This window comes from Pterocles gutturalis, unplaced genomic scaffold, assembly GCF_000699245.1.
Source record: "Pterocles gutturalis isolate BGI_N339 unplaced genomic scaffold, ASM69924v1 scaffold13978, whole genome shotgun sequence".
Taxonomy (NCBI): Eukaryota; Metazoa; Chordata; class Aves; order Pterocliformes; family Pteroclidae; genus Pterocles; species Pterocles gutturalis.
The window spans coordinates 64,687-88,326 of NW_010123267.1; the positions used below are offsets into that span (position 1 = coordinate 64,687).

At 39.2% G+C, this 23,640-nt stretch overlaps 1 protein-coding gene across 1 annotated transcript in view; it reads right to left on the reverse strand.

Moving 5' to 3' along the window:
• The window catches only part of LOC104460683 (tankyrase-1), a gene marked incomplete at its 3' end in the record, with an annotated part of 116,138 nt that overhangs the window by 64,405 nt on the left and 28,093 nt on the right, over positions 1–23,640 (reverse strand). The window contains exon 3 of the mRNA XM_010077847.1: positions 19,688–19,783. The remainder of the gene's footprint in view (positions 1–19,687; positions 19,784–23,640) is intronic.

Sequence of the window (23,640 nt, forward strand, 5' to 3'; positions counted from 1 at the left end):
TCAAATATAGTCAGTTCTTTGCTATTCACAGGGGAGGTTCTCAAGGCTCTGCCTTCTTTCCCGACTGCTGGTAGCAACAGAGCTCCTGAAGCAAAGCGCATATTTTACTGGGTCCAGCTCTCTTTACAAAGCCATTCAAAAGCTTCTCAGGAATGAATAGCCCAATTTCCCTGGATTTGAAGCCATTCCACGTCTGGTTTTTGTTCTGGCCCCTCCTATGTTACCTTCCCACAAGCAAAAGTAGACTGCGTATAGAAACTTGGATGATTCTGCACCGAATCAGTCATTTGTCATGGGGAGCAGATGCTTTCGGGCCAACAGCAGTAGATGTGAGGATCTAAGACATATTCAAAAGTATCGATATGCATCATAGGGTTTTTTCTGGTACCTTCTCAACAGTCATACTGGTAAGCTCCTCTGCCTACAGTCATATTAGGCTTATTCCCCAGAACAGCTGGCAGCCTCAGCAGCCACTTGCATCATCTGGCTTGGTTTACATCAGACACATAAGCACCACAAGAGGTGATGATTTTATTGAAGACAGCAGTCAGATGAAAGCTGCCGATAATGCTGCAACTCTGCAAGTCTGCTGCTCGTGTAAGGATAGAGCTACTTCCCTGCCCAAATTGAAAGAATAAACTGAATTCTGAATCTACGCCAAAATATTCTTGCTATTAGACAAAATAAAGTTCAAACAGAGAAGAATAACTTTGTATTCTTAAAAAGCAAGCAAAAACAAATTTGCAGAGCACAGAAGGAGGTGGCCCAAGAGCACAGAAGGAGATAGCCCAAGATGCTCTATGGCCAATAAATAATCAAATGAAGTTATGTGCTGAAAATGTTACTGAAACAGCAGAAAATACAGAAGGCTTCATTTCAAAACACATCGGAATGCTCTCAAAAGAGTAAAGTGCTCACTTCTTAAGTGACCAAGGGAAAATACAGGACTATAGAAAGGAAACATGCAATTCAAAAATCTGCACCCTGCAGAATAGGCAATTATTTCAAAATACGTTCTGATGACAACATTTCAAAATATATGCTTGAAAATGCTATAGCGTCAGACCTCTTATCTCTATGCAGTGCAGTACTAGACTGTATATAGCTTCCATTCAAAGAATAGATACCTGGCAAAAAGAACAAATAAATACCTGACAAAAAAGAACAGTATCTATGAATAACAGTCTCCTGGAGATATATTTTTGAGTACTTTTTTTTTGTTTGTAAAATATTTTTAATGGTCCTTATGTACATTTATATTACCAGTTCCCTTCCCAGCATCCTCCAAAAAGCCTCAAATCATTGCAGAGTAAAATTCCATGCTTGTCATCCCCCAACACCTGAAAAATGACGCCTTTCTTTCTGGAATACAACACTTCACTCTCCTGCCAACAAGGAAGATGTCAGACACCACCAGCCAGTTTTTCAGGTTCCCTTGGTTCATTCACCGACTCTAGACTGGTACCTCACCATCTTAATTTCGCCCTTGAAAGATGCTTTGTCTGTGAAGTACTACAGACATTTCATTGCTACAGACAGCTAGCTCCAACTTATGGACAGAAAAGACAAGCTCCTTCGTGAAGAAATAATGTGTTTTTAATGTTTTACTCATTCTTGCCTTGAACGCTAGCTGAAGACAGAACATCCTTCTCTACTTGGCAGCACTGGTTTCTTCACATCAGCTTTGCCTCAGTTTTTAATCAGGATAGCAATACAGAACATGGAAACAAAAGAAAAATAGCAATAAGCACGTAGAAATGGAAACCGCACAACATCACAACAGGAAAACAGCGTTGAATGTGTTCCCCTCTGTGCACCATCCAAGAACATTGAAGGAACCAGTATATAATTTTTATTGAAGTCCCATTAAGAAATTGTCATAAATTTACCAAACTGGGTGGCATTGCTAGTTCAGGGCCTCCTTTTAAAGTGAGATCGATTCAAGCAACTTCAAATCCACACGCTTGACCTCAACAGTGAGTACAGGTCAAAAACAATTCTCAAGGAAAGATAACAGACACAGTATGAGACAGCATCAGAAAGGTAAGTTACCCCAAACAAATCTTTGATGCAATTACTGATGGTTAAAAGGAAAACACAGAATACCTTATCCATCAGACACATGGAGAATTATTAGTTCAGGTGAGGATTAGTACAGGTGTGGTAGGAACGCTAAAAGAACCTGAAGGGAAAACAAACCAGATTATCCTTGAAAGGCAAACCGCTGGGCTGGGAGTAGGGGGGCAGCCTACGGAGTGGTTTGAATTATTTATTCCTAATATCTTCAATTCACGCAGTGGTCTGGCAGGGTTGATCACTACATTAGCCACAGCAGTGTCAAGGCTGCCATTAGACTGAATTACAACAGCAAGGTAAAATAAAAAAACACCTCATTATGTACCCAACCAAACCCCACAGAACCGTGATACAACAAAAGAGAGACAAGTAATCCAGAACGACCAACATCCACGTTGTCTGTCCCCTTGGGAGGAACTAAACCAGACAAGGTTAGGGGATTCTGCTCCAGGGGTCACTACCGTAACATGTTTTTTTCTTCCAACAGTCCAGCCTGCAAGGAAACCTTTCACATATCACAATTCTCTATTAGTCCTCCCATCTTCTGTCTTTATACTGAAGAGACACCTTCTTTTCCATACTGGACTTTCATCGTTAACTGCTCAACTTGCTGCAATAGCACTGTGCTATTAACTCTGTGACTATTATTTGCACATACTTTAAAAAAAAACCCCTAAAACCAAAAGAAACCCAAAAACCAAGCACCATTCATAATACGCTTTTACAAATTTTGCTGAACATTCAAGCTCAGATCACGAGGTGAGGCATTTCAGATGCTCCGTTACTTTGACCCAAGGCCATTTATCTGTGTTAACTTCATAGCTGCATTTAAGCCTCCCTCTAAATTGGTGGAGAGAGACAGAGGACTGGAAGATCTCTGTACGCTAAGTGTCATTGCTGGCATTGGAACTAATAACTAAAATGGTCATGAATACCTTTAGGTGGGAAATTATTAGGGCCATAGCTAGCAAAAGAATGATTTCTGAACTGGGCTCTCAACAGATGTTTTGCCCTTGGTACTCTTAACACTTGTATGCCAGTGCACAGTCAATTTACTAAGCAGATTAAATGTCATGTTCATTTGTCACACAGGTCTTAGACTTGATAATATAGAAAGTTCCATGGGGTTCCAGCCCCTCTGTTTCAATTTTTAAAATTGTCCTCTCTTTCCTTGGTTTTCATAGATCTGATCCTTAAGTGTACAAAGACGTTTACTCTGCTCTGGCATTGTAAAAGAATCCCAAAGGTCAAATTTGATGATCCTTTAGGCCACCCAAGTAGTAACAAGATGACTTCAAACAAATGAATGAAAAATCAATTCACTCTGTATTTACTTATACCTCTTATCTTCAGTCTTTCAAACTTAATTCAGCTCTTTTCCTATTCATCTGAACTTTTCAAATTGTATTTATATTATTCCAGTACTGGGAAACTGTAAATTATAAAACGGCCTATTCTAAGTATGGTTAGAACACACTAAAGTGTGCTTAACTTTAAGCATGCATGTGAGCAGCCCTACTGACCTTGATATTCTCATGTCTAATGTGCTTTGTTGAACTGCAGCTACAAAGAAGGGCTATCACATCTCTTTACCACAAGAAAAAGTCCCTTGCTCTTCAGCCCAAACCTGCACTGGAATGAATTCTGGCCTGCCACCCTGCACCGTGCTGCCACGCTCCACTGCAAGCATATACCTATTTCAATAAATGTCAGATTGTCATTGCTCTTAAGGAAGACAGTACTACCTGCCTGTAATATCTCTACACCTCTTTTTGCATTACTCAGTCGCCTTTTTCAGAATGCAGAAACCAAGTCTGCGCACTACTTCATTAATCTATTGTTCAATTCCTCTCATTGTGCCTTTTCAGCAACGACTGAGCAGCACAAACCCCAAGCAAAAGACACCTCTGCAGCCACATAATCGATTGCTCTCCCTGGTACCATTATCACAGCCAGCCTTCCTTCCCGAAATGGGTTACACATGCATTGTATAATAGTGGGGCAGCACACTTTGGGTAGTATATATTTCTTCCAATGACAGATACGGCTTGAGAAAATAGTATCATTACTCGCATTCAGGAGTAATTCTTTTGAGGGTTCAAATCACAAATATTTAGATAATATTTCATGTCTAACTTCTGCAGAGGCAAAATATTTTCCAGGGGAGGTAACAATGCAAAGCAGAAAATCCAATATGCCTGTTTTAAAAATGTTTCAAAAAAAAAAATATGTAAAATGTGAGAAGGTAAGTTGCAGGACAGTTTTGAGCCAGAGGAGATGTAGCCATTTCTACATTGTCCCCAATTATCATAAGAATTAATACAAAGACAGCCACTTGCAAATCTAGGCTGTTTTACAGTAAGAAAGAGATTAAACTTTTCTTCACATAAACATTAATTTTGTTTTTAAAAAAATTACACAAATATATAGCAGACAAAGTTATGTGTTAAATAGAAGCAGAATGACTGATATATTCACACTGTAGACCCAAGGCGCTTTCTGGCACAGGCAAAGTCAAATTACTGAGGTTAAACTCCAGACAGCTGTATTTCAAGCTAGCCTGATGGCACTGTATACATAATACATGGTACACAGGAGCCACCAGTCATTACAGCAGAGGAGCATTTTGTGAGCTGAAGTTAACACTGCTTTAACAAACTTGAGTCTCAACATAGCCAAAAGGAGACTTCAACTATCTAGCTTTCAAGCTGTATGGGGTGCAGGTGTCAAGGTTTTGGTAGCAGGAGGTGCTCCTGGGGTGGCTTCTCTGAGAAGGGTCCAGGGGTTGCTCTGTGCTGGACACAGCCGCTTACAGCTGGCTCCAACAGACCCACCGCTGGCCAGAGCTGAGCCCACTGGTGACACTGGTGGCACCTCTGTGATAACAGGTATCTTAAGAAAGGGTGAAAAATGCTGTGCAGCAGCTGTGAGAGAGGAGTGAGAAAATGTGAGAGGAACAGCCCTGCAGACACCTGGTCAGAGAAGGAGGAGATGCTCCAGGTGCCGGGGCAGAGGTTCCTCCTGCAGCCCATGGAGGACCATGCCAGAGCAGATGTTCACACTGCAGCCCATGGAGAGTCCCACACTGCAGCCGGTAAATGGAAGGAAGCTGCAGCCCGTGGAAACCCGACACAGAAGCAGGTTTTCTAGCAGCTGTGGCCCATGGAAGACCCACGCTGGAGCCATCTGTTCCTAAAGGACTGTACCCCATGAGAAGGGCTCACGTTGGAGAAGTTCATGAAGGACTGCAACCTATGGGGAAGGAACCCATTCTGGAGCAGTAAAGAAGGAACTAAGAAGATAACTAACAGGTCTTGGTCAATGGTCAATCTTTCAGATGTCCATGAAACCCTGAAAAAGACAAAGAACATCATCCCACAGCTTACACATAAAGTAAGCTGAGTGTACTGGACCAACTTAAGATTTCTTCTTAAAAAGGAATATGTCCAGTTCTTTTCGGCTCCTTTCAACTTCAGGATTAATAAACATCTCAAGACTTCACTATCTACTCCACGGTTAAACAAGTGTGAGATTCATTCTTCAAACAACTGGCAATACAAAGAAAAAATCTACACATCCATTTTTTCCTCAGGTCTACATATTTGCATCTGTTTATTCCCCAAAAGACTCTTCATTCACCATTTTGACAAACACCACAGAATATATTAATTCCTGTACTGGTTAAAATAATTATTCAAGGCAATACCGACTTTTTCAGATAACCAGCTTCTTGTGCTCAATGGCTCCTTTCTCTGTATTCAGGAGCATGAAGAACAGTTTTTCTCTCTACCAGAAATAAAGAATAGTTACTGGCTTTGTCTAAAATGGTATTTTTCTGAAATTTCAAGATAACAGCACTGTCTAACAATTCTAATTAAACACACTGCTGCTTTGCTGTAAATAATGCGCTCATCACAACACGCACTTCATAAATCTTAGGCAAGCCCTGTATTGCTGACTTCCAGCTTGTCAGCTCTGCCTGCCTTTCCCATGTGTCAGCAAGTAAAATGGTCTGTGGAAGGCAAGAGAGGCACCTGATTTTTGGAGGCACCTTGTCCAGAAACAAGATGCTTCAAGAAGAAATGTGAAAAGAGAATACGGAGAAGGAATGCAGGGAATAGTGTCATGGTCTTTCTGCCATTTCTAACAAAGTTAAGTCTGTGAAAAAAATAAAGGCACTGCAGGAAACTGAGGAAGGTGCAGGGGGAGAGACCCTGTGGTATGAACTTTATCAGTTTGCTGCTTGCATGGCACCAACTGCTCGTGTCTTCCAAGGTCTGGAGCTTTGTAGAAACTTGCTTAAAATAATTTTATAAATGCTAATTGACCTGCGGTTTTAATAAAGGGAAGTTTCAGCAGATTTGTGGAGGTGGACCATTACATCTATGGATTGATTAAATACCAACACCATTTTCTTTCTGCTTCTAAAGACTTTGTCCAGACTTAACACAGACATAGTTGCCCTATGTTCTGTAGAGCCTAGGGCATCCCTCCCACACAGCCCAGCTGTCCTCTCAGACATAGCTATATAAACTGCCATTTCCAAACGAATAAGCTCAGGGATAATAAAACAATTTCCCAATGAAATGCTAAAAGGAGACAGTAAAAAACAGCTTGCTCATTGGCACAGTCCTCTTCAACCAGCAATGCATCTGTACGTGCCTAGAAGCAAGGGAAATCAGAAGAGGAAAGAATTAACTCACAGGCTCTCTCCCATGCCCTCAAAAAGAGAAAGTATTTTGTGCTCCTTTTATCTAATTGATAGATGTAAGGGGGTTGATTTGTTTGTTTTTATTTTATAAAACAGTTCTTGTTCAGTGAGATAGCTTGTGCTTCTCACTGCTAATTTAGGTCCTAACTCTGCAACTTGCTTCTCATGATCAATCCTCAAAGATCAAATTTAGCTGACATAATCACAGAATTTCTGCTGCCTCAAGTCATCTCCCAAGTTGTTTAAAAGGACTAATACATACAACAATGAAAAATACATGAGTCATGTGTGGCTTAATAAGTTTTATCACCCAAAGCAGCAGGACCTGTGGAGTCTGGAACAAAGCAGCAGAGAAAGAAGCTTATTATCCATAAAGAGGGAAGACTAAACTTAAAAAAAAAAAAAAAAAAGACTAATATCAAGACACAGCCTACTTTTGTTATAAAAAGGATATTATTAGACTATGTGACTCACAACAGAGGATAAATCCTCTTTTGTCCAAGTTCTGGGTCTGTAAGCAGTTCCAAGGAAAAGTAAAATGTCTATATACCATATCTGTAACAAGTCTCAGCTACATGGCCTTTAAATTACCACTGAAAATTATTTTTCTACTCTGAACGAAAATGTAGCTACCTTTGTGGAACAGGAGTAGAAAAAGCATCATGGAAAACAAAGGTTTCTCATGCTTACTAACTATTTATGAAAGATAACCAATAGCATAGAATGCATAGATTCATACTTCATGGTATACTGTTCTTTAATTCTGGTTGTCTAAGTGTTGCAAGACAATTGAGTATGATTTATCAATGCATTTCGAAAGCACCAAAAGAGTTTTGCTTAATTTATGTTATAGCTTTCCAGATGCATGAAAATTTTCCATTACCAATGTGGTAACCAATTCAAAACTTTGTGTCTTGGTACAAGACTGACAATAGATTAACTATTATGTTAAAATTAGAAACCATTCAGCGCCACCAACCAAGTAAAACACTTAATCATATAGTTCTTTTAATCATAAGAACAGTCCCATTGTACTGCAAGGGAAAATTATAAAACATATGATTAAATGCTACTAAATTAGGTAAAAATCACAAAGAAAAACATAATTTTGAAAAATCTCTAAAGCACACTGGAAACAAACAGGCTTGTGAGACACAGAAGACTGAATCCTTGTTGCCAGAGTTTCTTATTCATGTATGAAAGAAGTAATGACAAAGAAAGAGCACAGCTGATGCATTTTCAAAGGCATAAATGAATTCTTACCTCCCAATGAGGTCATGCAATTTAAAATCACCTCCAAAATCATTACATAGAGGTTTAGTGTAAGTCTTAATATAAAGTTAATTTTTGCTGTATTATAAATTAAACTTTGAACCTTCATGACAGTTTGACAAATAGCCACGTAAAAATGGCAAATTCGGTCTAATTTAAGAGAAAACTCCTATAGTCCTGAAAGAGTCTCCACATAATACATCCACAAAAGACTAGCAATAGCCTTGATACACAGTCAAATCCTTTTCCTCCCCTACTCTCAGAAAAGCAGTACAAAACAACAACAAAAAAAACTATCAAAAAAGCAGCAATTAGCCTCACCAGGTGGGCTTTGGATGCACAGTAAGTATGGGAAGAAAGAGTCCACCACCTAGAAGAGCCAACAAGTTATGAAATCAGAAGAAAAAAAACCAAACATTAAGAAGAAAAAGCAACAACGTTCACTTCTAAAAAAGGACAAAGACAGATGCAGACGGTTAGAAAAAGATACTGTTCTGTGTCTCCCTTGTGCTGCATGCAGTAAACAGAAATCAACATCAAAGATATCCAAGGCTTATTGTATGTCCTTGAATTATCAGAGGTTCCTGCAATGCCACCAGGAAGAACCACACTCCCGACGCAGAAGACTCCACTGCGGTGACTGCAGGAGGCTGTGGGAGAGAACTAGAGGAAAGAAATCCCGTGTTAGTCCCAGGACTAAAGGCCTTTGAACTGTGAGGCCCCATTTCCACAGAGAGCACCAAGACAGACGTGTTGTAGCCAGGAGGTATGCTGGACAGACACACAAAAAGGGCTGACTCACAGAGACACAGGAGGTTTGAAGGACAGGTCTTGCCTTTTCCTGCCCAAACACAACACTTTCATTAATAGCCATCTGGGATAGTGCTCACAAAGTTATGAAAACTCAACCACCACATAAAGACATGCTCTCTACAGCTCAGAAATGTTAAGTTAAATTTTTAAGCAGGAAAAAACCCACCTGTGTTCCTTTGTCCATGAAGACAATAAAAAAAGAAAATGCAAGACAATGGGTCTGCCTTTTTATTACCCTAATGGGAAATACTGCTTTGACCTACATTATTCCTTTAGGCACACATACTACGCTTTGCATAAAATAACTCCATGCTTAATTCCTTTAAGCACACATATTACTACGCTTTGCATAAAATAACTCCATGCAGAAAAAAAACCTTTAAACAAGTAACTTGCTTTATTTTGTATAATCTGGAACAAGGCTTTGTCCACTCACAAGATGCAGACTACAGCCGCTGCCCTCAAGTCCCCCATAGTAACCCAGAGCAGAACAGCACCCAGTGAAACCTTGATCAGAAATGCCCCCATCTTCACTCTAGGGATGGTGAACATGGTGGCCCCGCTTCAGCAAGTGACATTTAGATGTCTGAATAAACCCCAACTTAACCCCAGATCTTTCCTGGATCACAACTAGAGTGCTCAACTGGCAGGATTGAGCCCTAAGGACATATGCAAGGAGAAATTAGCAATTTCAATTTAAATGCTAATACTTATTCTTCCCAGTGAAAACTGAAGTATAACAAGGGATCTCTCATCACACAGAAACAGCCTTGATTGTTATTTAATGATCACCACGAATAGTTAGAAAGCATGAAATGAAGCTAATAAATCTTCTGTTGAGCCTGAAATCTTCAACAAACAAAAGTAATCAAAGTTTTCAAAAACAGCTTGGCCTCATTTTCTTCATCTTAAACTAAACTCTCCATGTTCCTCAGTCACGGATCCACATACTAACACCACACAATTAAATTTTAAAACTGAAATGCCCAGCCGCTTGAACAAGTTTTTTTTTTTTTTTATGCTACCTAAACAATCTAAAATACATCATATTCTATGAAACTCAAGTTTGTGCATCAGCACTATTCACCACAGGATCTTGCAGTGGTTTGCCTTCCAGTGATAAATTAAGAAATCAGACAAACACTATGGGAGTAGTTTTTCCTCCTTTCTTACTCCAGCCTCCTGGGAGAATATAAATACAGCTTGGTCTGCTTGGGTTTTAGCATATTTAAGCTATGTTCTATTTTCAGTGAAGGTAAGTTAAGGATGATTTTTGATTGACAAATAATTAAACAATTTAATAATTTATCAAAAAAACAGTCATCAAAACTGGTTTTCTTTCCCTTGAAAAAGGGAAAGATGATAACAAACACAAGCTCACAAGACTCCAGAAACTAGGACTTCTGAACCTTATGAGTCAATACTGCCATTATTTACCATAGCTTGAATGGATTAGTCACCACTGAAATAGCTACTTAGTTGAGTAGAAACTTACTAGTTTGTTCAGAAACTTATAACAGTAAAATATCCATTCACTGAGAAGCATCCATTCTGGCTGCCTCCTCATGCTGCAACAGAAAGCAACACTTCTGTCAGTAACTTTAACTACATAAAAATTATACTGTCACTACCTAATGCACAAGAACTGCCTCATTTTTGTTGGTAAACATACAGCTGCACGTGTGTATCCACGAGAATTCAAATGCCCTCCCCACACCACACTCCCAGTGTAAAACAACATAATTCTTCAGAATTAAAAAGCAAGTGTAAAATACAACAGAACCACTGCAGTTCTATTTCAATCTTATATGCAGTATAGTCTTTAAGAAGAGATACATGCACCAAGCCTCCACATTCAGACTCCAAACGGTGCTACAGTCAACTGTAGAGGGACATCTGGCATACTTCTAGAAAGAAAACCAAGTCTCTTACAGGCTCAAACTATTCTTTGCAACCTGTCCAATAAAGAAGAGGTTACAGGTATTTGCTTTAGGTTACTTTCCTCCCCCTTCCCTTCTCTCCTCAATTTACTTCCCCTTCACGAGAACAAGTCAGATGGATGGTCTCAGTGTCTGGACACCAGGCTCATGTCAAGGCACGGAATATGAGCCACACCAGACCTGTGGCGCTTGGCTTGTCGATACAGACCAAAGTGATGGTTTTGTATAAGCTTCTTACATCTCCTCGTTCACCTCTGGAAAGTTTTGTACAGCACAAAGAACTGACCTGTAGCCACATGAAGTGTAAACTGCATCTGAGCCTGCCAAATCAGATCACCTCACCAAAGAAGTCAGGTCAATTCTATTTCCATTACATATTTCTACAATTATGAAAATCCCCTACACCCTAAAATTCATTTTGAAAGACTTCCAGGTAGGTGGTCTAAGCTCAGAAGCACATGAAAGCAAAACAAGCTGCATCCAAGAAATATGACTCTCTTCAATATAGCAGACAGAGCTGGTAGCAATTCTGATAGCTGCTAGGAAACGAAAGGTTACTTAATTATGATTTAAAGACTAGTTTTCCTTGTAATTCTGCCAGCTTTGAATCCTTAAGGCTGAAATTCCTCTTGACTATCTCAATCTAACTTTTAAAATTATACCGAAAGAATTGCACCACAACACCAAGAGTGTGCTGTCCACAAAACTCATATGTAACACTTTCTGTATTTGAACAAAATATAGAACCTCTTCTAACTTATTTGAGAAGAAATTTTAACATCTAGATATTTCAGGGTAGAGACTTGAAATGTAACAGAACATGATGCAAAGTTAGAAGAAATGCCAACTATGGCCAAACTGAAAAATCCAAGCCCATCTCTCTAAACTAGGTTGCTGAAGACTGTAGATTGGATTAGACAGGTCAGGGGAAAAGTGAGAAGACATCTAGGCAAATGAGAGACAGGAGTAAAGGAGAACGTTGGGCAAAGTCTGAAAAGGTGATGCTACAGGGGTCTACTTATATTAAAACATATTCCCAAAACAAGTAAACTACAAAAAAAAACCCAAACCAAACCTACAAGCCTTGTAAGAGGCAGAGCAAAGGATGGAGATCTATCTCCAGTAAAGGAGTGCACATATGCACAGACACCAATGTGTTGGCAGGCAATCGGGACCAAGATAAAGAAATTTAAGAAGGACAAGCCTGCGTCCTGGAACTGGGACCAGAAGTTGGATAGCACTGGACAGAGTAGGTAAGACTACTGCAAGAACCAGCTGCATGAGCCGGTATCACCAAGGTTAAAAAGAATGGGGAAAACAGCCTATTGCTTCTACTGCACATCACCTTTTATAACAGTGCTTCCTTGGCTGGAAAGCAGTGAAGTACCACGAGCCACTTCAAACCGACGTGCTTTATAGCAGGATGCAATTAATCTTTCAGTTGCTAACAGAGATGAACTATAACAGCATAAAACTACTGTTCTTCAGCATGATAAAATAGCACTCCAGACCATGTGGAAATACTGGTCAGAATCAACAAGAAAATGCTGTTTCCAAAGGAAATATTTAGCTGCCTTAACCACATACACAACTTTTTTTTTCTTGTCTTGCACCAGTCTTTCTTTCAACTTTTGCAGCAAACGAAGCAGGAGCCATACCAACAACTTGTACTTCAGTGTGTAGTCTGGATTCCTCCCCAGCGCACAGCCACCCATCCTGTTGAATGAGGCAGTGGGGAGCAGTAAACAATCTCGTAAGCAGAATCTGTATCCTAATATGTGCATTAAAAGGTAAAATTAAGATTGTCTGCCTCTCCCACTTCCTAGTCAGTATATTTTCCTTACACAAATTAACATTTTCAGATTCCTCTGTTCAGTCCAGAAAAAATAGTTTTAAAACGTTTTGCCTGCACACTCACAGACTCCACAGATTTCACAGTTGTGAGTGGCTCATCGCTTTCAAAACTTATAACGTGGCTTCACTATCAGAAGAAAACAGTCCAAGTATGAAAGACTGCTCTTGAAGTCACAGTACAACAGATAGAAGCAATGGGAGCTTTTGTTTGCAGGAATTATCCAGCTAGCTAAAAATTCTTTTCAAGAAAGTTCCATGCTTGCTTACAGACTAGGTTACATAGTAGAAGGAAAGATAATACATAAACATTACATTAGAACAGTTACAACTGCAGCACGTCTATCCTACTTACAAACAGAAGCAAACAAATGAGAAGTTACCCCACATAACATTCTCCACCCACTCATTTCTTACCACTGCACCCTGGCTTACTATTGCATGCAGTATACAGTGTGAAAAGGTCATTTTGGTACAACAATCCAGGTAAGTCATCCATGGACAACAGAAAAATGTAGTAGAGTTCAAAGTAGTATTTGGTCTCAGGACTGGCAGAAATTGCTGTGAGTGACCAGAACTGTACAACATAGACTACACAAAAAAAACCTGACAACAAACAAGTCTTAAACTTAAACAAAATTATCTAGAGAAGAGGAAGAAATTCCAGTAGAATAAGACTGGTCGGTGCCCAAGGCAAAGAAAGAGAAAGATGAGTGCTCTGATGCATTATGGACATAGAAATACTGTTTACAACTTTCTGCAATTATTTTTCCTAGGGCAGCATCCAAAATATATTTTGGGCTCTGTACTTACAAGGTTTAGAGATCTTATTTGTTATTCTGTCCATCTCAATAACAACAAATCTTAGGAATAAAAGCTTTTTTTGGAGTTTGATGATGTTAAATTTCAGTGTGTAGTATAGGCTAAACAAATTTGTGTACAGCAGGTTTCTGAAAGCTTTCAAAGCATCCCAGACTCTATATAACAGCAGAGCTGAGATTCCAAGAACTGAAAGACTGCACTAGGTGCTTTGTGAAAGCTTTGAAAGGATAATTTGTTCCTTTGACAAGTTAAGAGTTTGATTCAGTTCAAAGAGCTCTTACTAAATATTCCTAAATGGATATCACAGTATAAAGGAAAGCTGACAGTGAAAAACCTGGCAAAGAGGTTGGTGTCACACCCATGCTTTTCATAAAAGCACCAACTCTGAATCCCACAGTGCCCCTTCTTATTTGACTACCTACACAACAGACCAGAGACTTAACTCCTCGACCAAATAGAGGATGCGAACAAGAAGGAAGAGTCATCTGATCTAGCCAGACAGCCACTTCAATACACACAACTAAGGATAAACATAAGATGAGGACGATAGCACTCTCTCTAAAATAGGAAGCGAGGGGAAACAGAGCAGAAGCTCTCATATCCTAAAACTAAGGCCTGTGAAACAAGAGCATCCAGAACTAACGTTACACTAGGAAAAAATCCAAGCACATTAAGGTATATAAGTGAAAAATTTAGGCAGCAGAACATACATACTGGATCACACAAATCCTTGCACAAGCCCTTCAGTAAGAGATTAAAGAAATTATGTAGTCATGGAATCAGAACCAAAGTACTTCCAAGGAGCAGACACTTAAAAGCAGGAGTAACTTGTTTCCTTTATGATAATTTAACACAAGTTCCAATGTGTATTATCTACCACATTGAAGGAAACAAACTATTAAATTTCCAGGAAAAAAAAATGAAGAAATTAGAAGGACCTAAGACAAACTGAGGGAATGGACAATAAAACAGGTAGACCAAAGGAGTACTGACCAATTAAAACAGTAACTACTGCATGCCTTATATAAATAACCTGGAATTGCACTGGAATCTAAGCTGCAAATTTAAGAATTCAGAATTCTTTCAGAGGCTCCCATAAAACATCTAGCTCTTCTGCAGTCACAGAGGTAATAAAAAACAAACTTAGCCTGAATAAAACCTGGAATAAAAAATGCCATGAAAGCTACTAAATCATCACTACAGAAGTCATCTGGATGTTATACCAGAGCACAGTTCTCAAACCAAAATATGCTCTCTTGAAATAATAATGCAGTGCTGGAAAGCTGAAAGAGAACCACTGCTAGCAGCAGTGCCACCAAAGTGCAACTTCAGTTTCACTGAGGGGAAACTTTGCATGTAGGCAGCCTAAAGAACAAGGACTGCTCTTCTTGAGGAGCAAATGTAAGAAGTACACACAAAGTACGGCATGGTATCTAGAACAGAAAGAGGACTGCTTCTTCCTCTTTCCTCTCAATGTGAAAACAAGGAAATGTGAAACGAAACTGAAATGTGAACATGTCAGAACTGAGAAAGAAAGGCATTGCATTCCTGGCCTGCCTGGGCACTTCCTGCAGAGAGGAAAGTGGGAACTAGACAACACACTGCATGAGTTGTTTGTTTAAAAAAAACTTATATACTTACAAATGTAACAAGATAGCTACAACTATGATATTCCCTAAAAACAGGAGCCAAGATTTATATATCCATATAGTTAGAGCTTCTAGATAAGGGCAATGTAAATGGCTGACTTTATATTAGATCTGCGCCACAAGTACATTTTGTTCACATCTTTCCAAAGACTGGAAGAGCAATGCTCAGCATTCACAAAGGAAAGCTAACATTCCTTGTAATTCTCCAGAAAGATGTAAAGTATCACCACAGACTCCAAACATAAAAGCATCATATGATACCCATACCAGTGAATCCTAGGAGTACCTGAAAGGAAATACCACCAACTCATAAGGAAATCCCAAACTCTGAGACGATCAAGCTGTAAAGGTGCCAGAATAAAAATAAAACTAACCAGAACGAAAATAATTTCTTCTCTTCCTGTTAATTTTAAAATGGAAGAGTTGTACCTAGGATCCACATTCTGTTCTCTATAAAGTTCGGTAAACTTTTTGTACTGAAATACAAGATTTTTCCCTTTCCTTGCAGGCAGATTATGCCTAGATGGCAGTTCACTTTAAAAAAAAAATTGTGCAAATATATTTCAATAAATGGACTATGCTCCTCACTTAAATTAAAAAGTTGACATGGCAAATAGATGAAAACATGAATCCTCATTAGCGCTTCTGGTAACCTTAGCCCAGCTGTACTTTCACTCATCAAGCTGTCCTTCACATCCAAAAAACAGAAGTGAGAAATGCTCAATAGGGCCTAAGCACTTTGTGAAAGACATTATTTCCATAGTAAGTAGGAAGATCAGAGTCTTGTTTAACTTTGAAAATTAATTCTATTAACACAGAAGACACCATTTCGTACCCAAGAAATCTTTTGTTTAATCTGAAGATGCTGCAGTTTCCAAACTTTTTTCATTTTGACCCATTTCAAGGGAGTAATCCTTGAAACCAACCAAGACCAACCTTCCAAAACAGCAGCATGGAACAATCAATAATATATTATCTAACCAAAGTGCCTTCAGCTCCTGCTAACAGCTTTGGAAACTGCTCAACTAGAAAGAATAACCATTCACACAGAGAAAGAGTTTCCAAACAGCAGCTAATATGGGGAAGTGGCACAAAAGCATCACTGTATGAAAAAAATCAAAATAAATCAGTCACATGAATCATTAACAATATTGTTGGCTCTTCATATACTGTACAGGAAAGCTATAAAAGGATATAAATGTTGAAAGAGGCAATAAGCAGAGTGAGAGAATAATGAAGACTAATATGACTTGTAGTGCAAAAGCTACCGAAGGCCCTGTTCTGGATGCGAGTCCCACAGTGCTGTGTACAGCAACAAAGATGAGTCCCCATCTCAGAAACCACACACCCCAAAAGCAATTAAACTAAAATAAAATTAACTAAGATATTAATCTGATGTGTGTATCAGCTTTGGTTTTTAGATGTATTATCTTTTTGGAGTCTGTGCTACCACTTCAGCCTAGAGAAAAAGAGGACTACAAAACTTTGCTGACATCCTGATTCAGGGACAGTAAGGGATGCTAAGGAAGAAGAAAAAAAGTATTCACTCTCTCAATCATGAAGTGCTTGGCTCACACAAATGCTGCTTATACTGCAGAAGGGGGGGGGAAAAAAAAAAAGACTGCTTTCCTGTTTAAGTAGTAAAAAGCATTTTCCCCAATTACATAACCTTTTTTTTTTTTAAAGAAGCTGGAACTGGGTATTTAATTTCTATAAATTTCACTCTAATTGACAAAGAAATTTTCAAAGTCCATTTCTATCAAAATATTAGCCTTTCACTTGCATTATGTATCCTTCATAGAACACATATTTTAAGAGAACGTTGGAAGAAAATGGTTGGAAGTCAGCCCAGAAACTACTGCATTATATATCCTTTCTGTAATTCAGGAGAAGACGACACTACACATTTTTCTAGACTAGGAGAGAGAAAAGAACAAATCATTGTGGATTCAGCGTTTGCTGCCAGAACAGCAGAAATGCTTTTTACACAGCAGGAAAAAAAAATGGTCCTTTTAAAACACATACAGAATTCTTTGCAAATTGAAAAGATTTAATCAATTACCAACAAGTTTTCTGTTCACTTTTGCTAAGTTGGAGGTCAAATAGAGACTATAATCACAGTTCATTTGCAAAGTGATTACCATCAATGCACAAATTCATGCAAAATTTTGGTCAAAAAAGTAGTAAGAGTAACCTTGTTCTCCAACAACAAATATAGCAACGATATGGAGAAGTCTACTATGGTCATAGACACCTATAGAAAAAGGAACCCAAAATAACATCATGAGAACAGCCTTGACATGCATGCTGTTTAAAGATGCAAATACAGTAACAATTGCAGAGCGTGTTTTCAGGATCACTTCACTTTTAAAAGCTCTAAATATGAGCATTTCCAAAATCCCACCATTCAACATTAAATACTGAAAATTAAGTTAATACATCCTACTCATCCTTAATCCAGTAATACTTTTAAGTCCTGATGCACCTAATTGCAAAGCATTGCTGCAGCTAAAGATTATCCCAAGCCAGATAGATCCTAAGAAATCCCTTAAGCCCTGTTCTTCCAGAGGGATGAAGCAAGACCTGAAGGTAACAACATATGGAAAATGCATGAGAAAGTAGCAGCCTAACAGACATACTAGAAAGCAGGGCAGCATCCAGCAAAATTAAGCTCTTAATAGAAAGCTTCCATTTAAATGTCAGCTTTTCCAGTGACTGTGAATCATACAGCAGCTAAAGCCTGAATCAAACCCTGTTTGTGCAGCTTGCAGCTCAGGTGCACAGCATACAGAGAGCCCAGCGTAGCCAAGAGCCACCTTGAGGACAAAGCTGATAAAAGCAAAAGCTGATTTTCTTGGTAGGAAGAATAAACGCATACAGAAATTGTGTATTTTTATGACTACTAAAACATGTAAATAGCAGCAGAAGTGGCTCTTTGCATGGGTGCTTATGTGCACAACCTGGTAACATCCATTGGGTGCAGAAGCTTGCAGTCACTGGATGCGAGACACTAGGGGTGAGGCCAGGGACACGGCACTTGCTGCACTCAACAGGACATTCTCCAAGGGCTTCTTCTAACCCATCTCTGCTTGTTGGTCAGGACACGTTGCCCTCTCCATTGCCTAAAGCACAATGTAGTAGTCTAGTGCCCAGAGAACTCAGTGGAGCAGATGTGAAGTCACAACCACAGACCTTCCTAAATCCTCTGCTTTCTTCTGAAGGTGATCCTTGAGCATTGCCTGAAGAGCAGCTCGGAGCCTGGACCCCCCCAGAACGTACATATATCAAGTTCCCCACAACTAAATGCCAAATATCCATTAACACCTTTGAGGTACCTTGACTCCCTGGTGCCTTTTCTATCCCCAGCATCCGAATAACTGTACCCATTAACAGCCCAAAGTCAGATTAACTGGTTTAGCACAGCTCACATTAGTGTTAACACTGTAAGAAAGTGTTTAAATTTGACACTGAGTAATTAAACTAAATCATATGTATTTAAAGTGCATTGTTCCAAAGGCACTCTCAAATCACTGCAGAGCTGTAGAGAATTATGTGTAGCAGTCAGAGCACTAGAAAAAGATGAGGAAATGTTCCTGACAAAGTGAAGGGAGCGGGTGTGCTCTAAGCATAATCTGAAGAAAGAATACAGGTGTTGCACAGCACATAACCTATAAATTAAGCTGTCAATAAGAAGAGAGAGAGAATAGGGAAGATAAAGGCGAAATAAGAAAAACAGCTATTTCTTCAAATGAAGCTCAGCTACTGAATCCCTTTCTATAAATCTAATTGTATATATTTTAAAATCCAAGATTACTTTGTTCTAAACATTATTTCCTAGATGTCAAAATCAGCACAGAGGACTATGTATTTCTTGATACATATTTGACAGGCTACTAAATTATACTTTTAATGCTTACTGGTATGCTACAACAGTTCATTTATAAAAAAACAAAGCTGAGTAAAAATAAAGTTGTGTCTGTAGAACATTGTCATGAAACACATTGTTTGGCAGCTAATAGCCCCTAAAAAGGAAAAAAATTGGTGGGTGAGAGTTCTACCTAAAATGACTAATGAGGAAGAGGAAGGAAAGGGTAGCATGTGAATCTGCAGCAAAATATAATGTAACTATTGATCTCTGCAATCAGTAGTAGATGGTCTTGCAGATCACAGCTACTTTTATAGTTATACAAACGTCCTTGCTTGCTCAATAGTGAAGGTCTTAAAACAATTGACCTGATTTTTTCGTCTTTTTTTGCAGGGGTTGGCGACTCCAATCTGTATATTGGGTAGCAATTAAAAAGGAAAAAAAAACACAGAAACACAGTGAATAATGAATGAAGTTATAAGAGAAAATGGCAACATTAGCATAAATAGAATAGGCAAACCTATAGCAGCACAGCAGATTAACGACAGCTACATATACAATCTGATTAAAGAGTTTTAGAATGCTCTTACACAACAGAAAATCCAAAAAGGCAGAAAGCTCTTACAATGCTGAACTTATACACCCAAAATGAATTACAGGTAATACTGCTGAGATGTATGCATCTTACCTGTGAGTACAGCTTTTGCTGAAGGGTCTGCCAGATCCAGTGCAGATTTCCCATCGGTGTTCCGAATGTTTGGATCAGCTCCGTGCTGCAGCAGCACTGTGCAGGGAAAGCAGAAACAGTACCTTACTTCAGGGATACACAGATTATTTACTGTTAAGTGTCTCCTCGGCATGATGTAGGCATAAACACACATTGCACAATTTTCTTTATTTTTCCTTCTGGCTTCTCTCCCTCCCCCCCTTTTTTTTTTTGGTTAAGCACTGCAGCAAAGGTTCTTCTCCAGAGTAAGGCTAAATTGCCGAGTTAAAATATAGTAGGATCACATGACTTCTCTTGATAAACATGAACCCTGAATCTCTTGTCAGTTTGGGGTTCCTCCTGATAGCTGTCTGGGAAGCTGTGCATTCACTGACTCACTGGGAAATCTGCTCCTGCCTTTACTACCACTACTGCTGCTTGTTACCGCTCCTGTTCCTTTTCCTCCCAAAGCCACTCCGCCTCTGTAAATCAGTAATATTCCAGCCTTTCAGTGGCTTGTCACTTGTGCACAAAATCTTAACCACAGCACAGCGTCTTGCCTTCAGAAAGTGTAACAGAGTCAGATGTGTAACCTGGTACCCTGCAGTCTGGATGTTAGAGGCTATTATTCTCACTGGTATTTCTCTTCCCTACTAAGCCTATTAACACATAAAAATTCAAGTACATAAAAATACTCAGAACGCAATATGCAACCATATGGCTAGGGAGGCATTCATACAGTAAATTTATCATCTAGGAAAGCTCATTAAAAAAAAAAAAGTTAAACACTGTTTCACCTGTAAACTCTTTTGAGCAGAAACAACATAATAGCAATGCAATTCAGAACACTCCCTCTCAAGATGAAGGCATTTTCTACAGAACTGGAAAACAAAGCCCGCAACAACATCAGAGGTCTGACAAAAAGGGCCCCAGATCTCTATTTCCCCAAATGGTATGCAAAATAAGCACAACATATTACAAATTCAGAGCAACAGTTACACACTTACTTTGCACAAGTGTGAATAGCAGGACAGTGTACAGAGGTGCAGAGACTCAATGTCACGGAAACAAAGGATAAAAAGCAGTAGATACTTATGGCTGCTCACGTAACCATGTCTGTTGAGATACAGCTGGATGGAAGGAGTCAAGAAAAAGAAACACCTGCAAATACGTTTGTAACTAAGGGTGCAAAACCACTTCATAGACAGTATTCTCCAGAAAAAACAGAACCCAATCCAGAACAAAAGTAGATATCAGTATTATATTATGTATACCACTGTAACTAGCAAAAGGCTTTTCAGAAAAACTTTTATAAATTAAAATTTTGACTGATGGTACTGTTTTCATTCAAACCTCTCTTCTAATACAATTCTGACTTTAAATGCTTTTAACATTGTCGAATTTCATATCTCTCACCTTACAGGATGCTATGCTACATGCTTCCCCTAAGCTGAATTTTTGCAGAAGTTTGCTGCTTTAATGAAGTAAATGGACTTATTTTATGCTTTGCCAGGAAGACGCAATTGTCCCACGTCTTTGAAAGAAGATTCAAGTAGTCAGATTAGGCTTTTATTATGAGGTTTTTTTTTTTTGTTTGGTGGTGTTCTTTTTCTTCCTTACATCAAGATGAAGACACCAGAAAAGAAAAAAAAAAAAAGTCATTCAGCTAGCACGTGCTCGCAGAAGCTTGTTAAGATCTGGCACCTACGTTTCTGAAGATGCCATCTGTGCCATATATGCTACCACCCCCTAGAGATCTTAGTCACGGGCAGGTTTGACTCTGAGACAGCCTCACAAGCCAATCGAGCGCACTCCAGCAGGAGGTGGCGAACAAGACTTTTTGCAGATTTTTTTAAACACAGTAGGCAGTACAGAAAGCAAGTACAGAGATACACTCAGTATATCTCTGCTAGTGAATCTATATTCCAGAGGAGAGGGAAGCTACTTGTCCCAAAAGGCATCAGGACCCTAAAAGAGGGAACTAGCAACTAAACATCTATCAAGACAAAGCAGACAGTACAAAATTATGAAACAGCACAGACTGGATGAGAAGCCAGTGAAGGATTCACATGGCAAAAAGCCTGGGATGAAGAGCTAGGAGAGAACTGAACAAGAAGATGTGGCAGAGGAAGAGATAATAGCTCCAATAAAAACTCTAGAAAGACAGACCAGGTGAGAAGGATGACTGGGACTTGACCAGAGCTTGGAGGCTTGGACTAACACACAAAGCCAAGGTGGGGCAGGTCAGGGTGTGAAGAGTGGTAACTTTAAAAAACGAGCGGCAACAAGCGTAGAGATGTCAAAGGGATCTGCTACTGCCCGAGCCCAATGTTAAAAGGGAAGCACAGGTTTTCAGCTTCAGTCCTGTGCAAACCAAGAGTGCTCCCCTACTACTTCTGTTGGTACAACACAGTACTGCTTTCAGCTCTTCTGCTGGCTAAAAAGGCAAAGGATGATGCAGTGTATCTAACCTGTTCAGTCATGCTAATGAACCATGAAGGGTTTTGGCATGGCTTACAACATACAATTTCTGTGTCAGGTTTTTAGTTTTTTCCAAAATCTAGGGAAATGCATTAAAAATTAACTAACAGTGCTTAAGCTGGTTGACTGCAAAAACCCTGAGTTAGTGACGGCCCATGGAACATGGCCTCGAAGTGGCTAAACTAGGTTCAGAAAAAGAACTTGTCAGAACTCAATTGCTATAGCCGTGAGACTTATCCTTCTTGTCTCTGCAACCACTCATCCCACTTGTCATGACCCTTCCAGCCTCTCCAACAGCCAAGAGTATGGTCCTGCAGACAGCTCCCTTATTCAGTCCTAAAGACAGACCTAACCTCTGAAACGAATGCAGTAGCATCTTGGGATAAGAATACAGTCAAACAGATAAGGACTGTATTAGAATGTAGATAAATAAAGGAAGCAAATTCAGGTCACAAAGGCAATATTATTCTTACATTTCCTCTATTGACTGTTTTATTCTATCCCCTCCACACTTTTTTAGTACATAATCTCAGAAAAAGATATGCAAGTGAGCAATGTTGTCATCAACATGAATCAACAAAAGAAATCTAGCATTTGATGGTTTGCCTATCAGTGTAATGCAGCTCTATTTTTATAGCTGGCAAACCGCAGGTAGCTTCTAATTGAATGTTCTCCTGCTTGTTCAAAACCTTTAACACTTGAGCCCAACACAAAGTCTCTTCTAACCACAGGGTCTTTGAGATCTAGACACAGTGTGTCTCTCTAAATTTCCTTTTCAATGCACCAGGGATGTGTAAAAATGTCAAGACAGATCTCCTGTTTGAGAAAAGCATTCCCTTTATAACAAAATGCAACAGAACAAGACATTCTAGCTAACTGTAGCTATTTTGGATTTCAAATGCTACCCACCAGTTTAGAGGATCGTTTCTGAGAAGCCTGAAAAGGAAACACAGCAATAGTTTCTATCAAGAGACTACTGTTAACTGGCAAGCTAAGGATGGTGTGCACACAAATTCACTCCTGGAAACTTTTAATTAGCATATTTTGATATGCTGCTTTATTTCCTCTGGACAGTGGGGGCACGGGGTATATTATTTTTCCTGTATTGCAGGCAGAGCCCTTAATAATTTCGCAATACCATTACCTGGCTATCCTTGCCTTTCCTAGAGAGCATATTGTACAAACAGTGTAAAGAAGTTCTTTCAATTGAATTTTCATATTGTATATGGACATCAAAGTCCTGTAAGTTTAGCTACAGAACAAACATGGACTGTTCTTGGTAGAGAATTATATTTTTACCCTCACTGCAACTGATACAATATGTAAGTTTCTGATCTTCACATACCATCTGAAGTGCTTTATCTAATTAATTACACTGCTATTATAGCAGATCAGTACTAGAGATGAGAAAGGCCACACACTTCCCACGAAATTAAAAAAAAAGATACTGTATT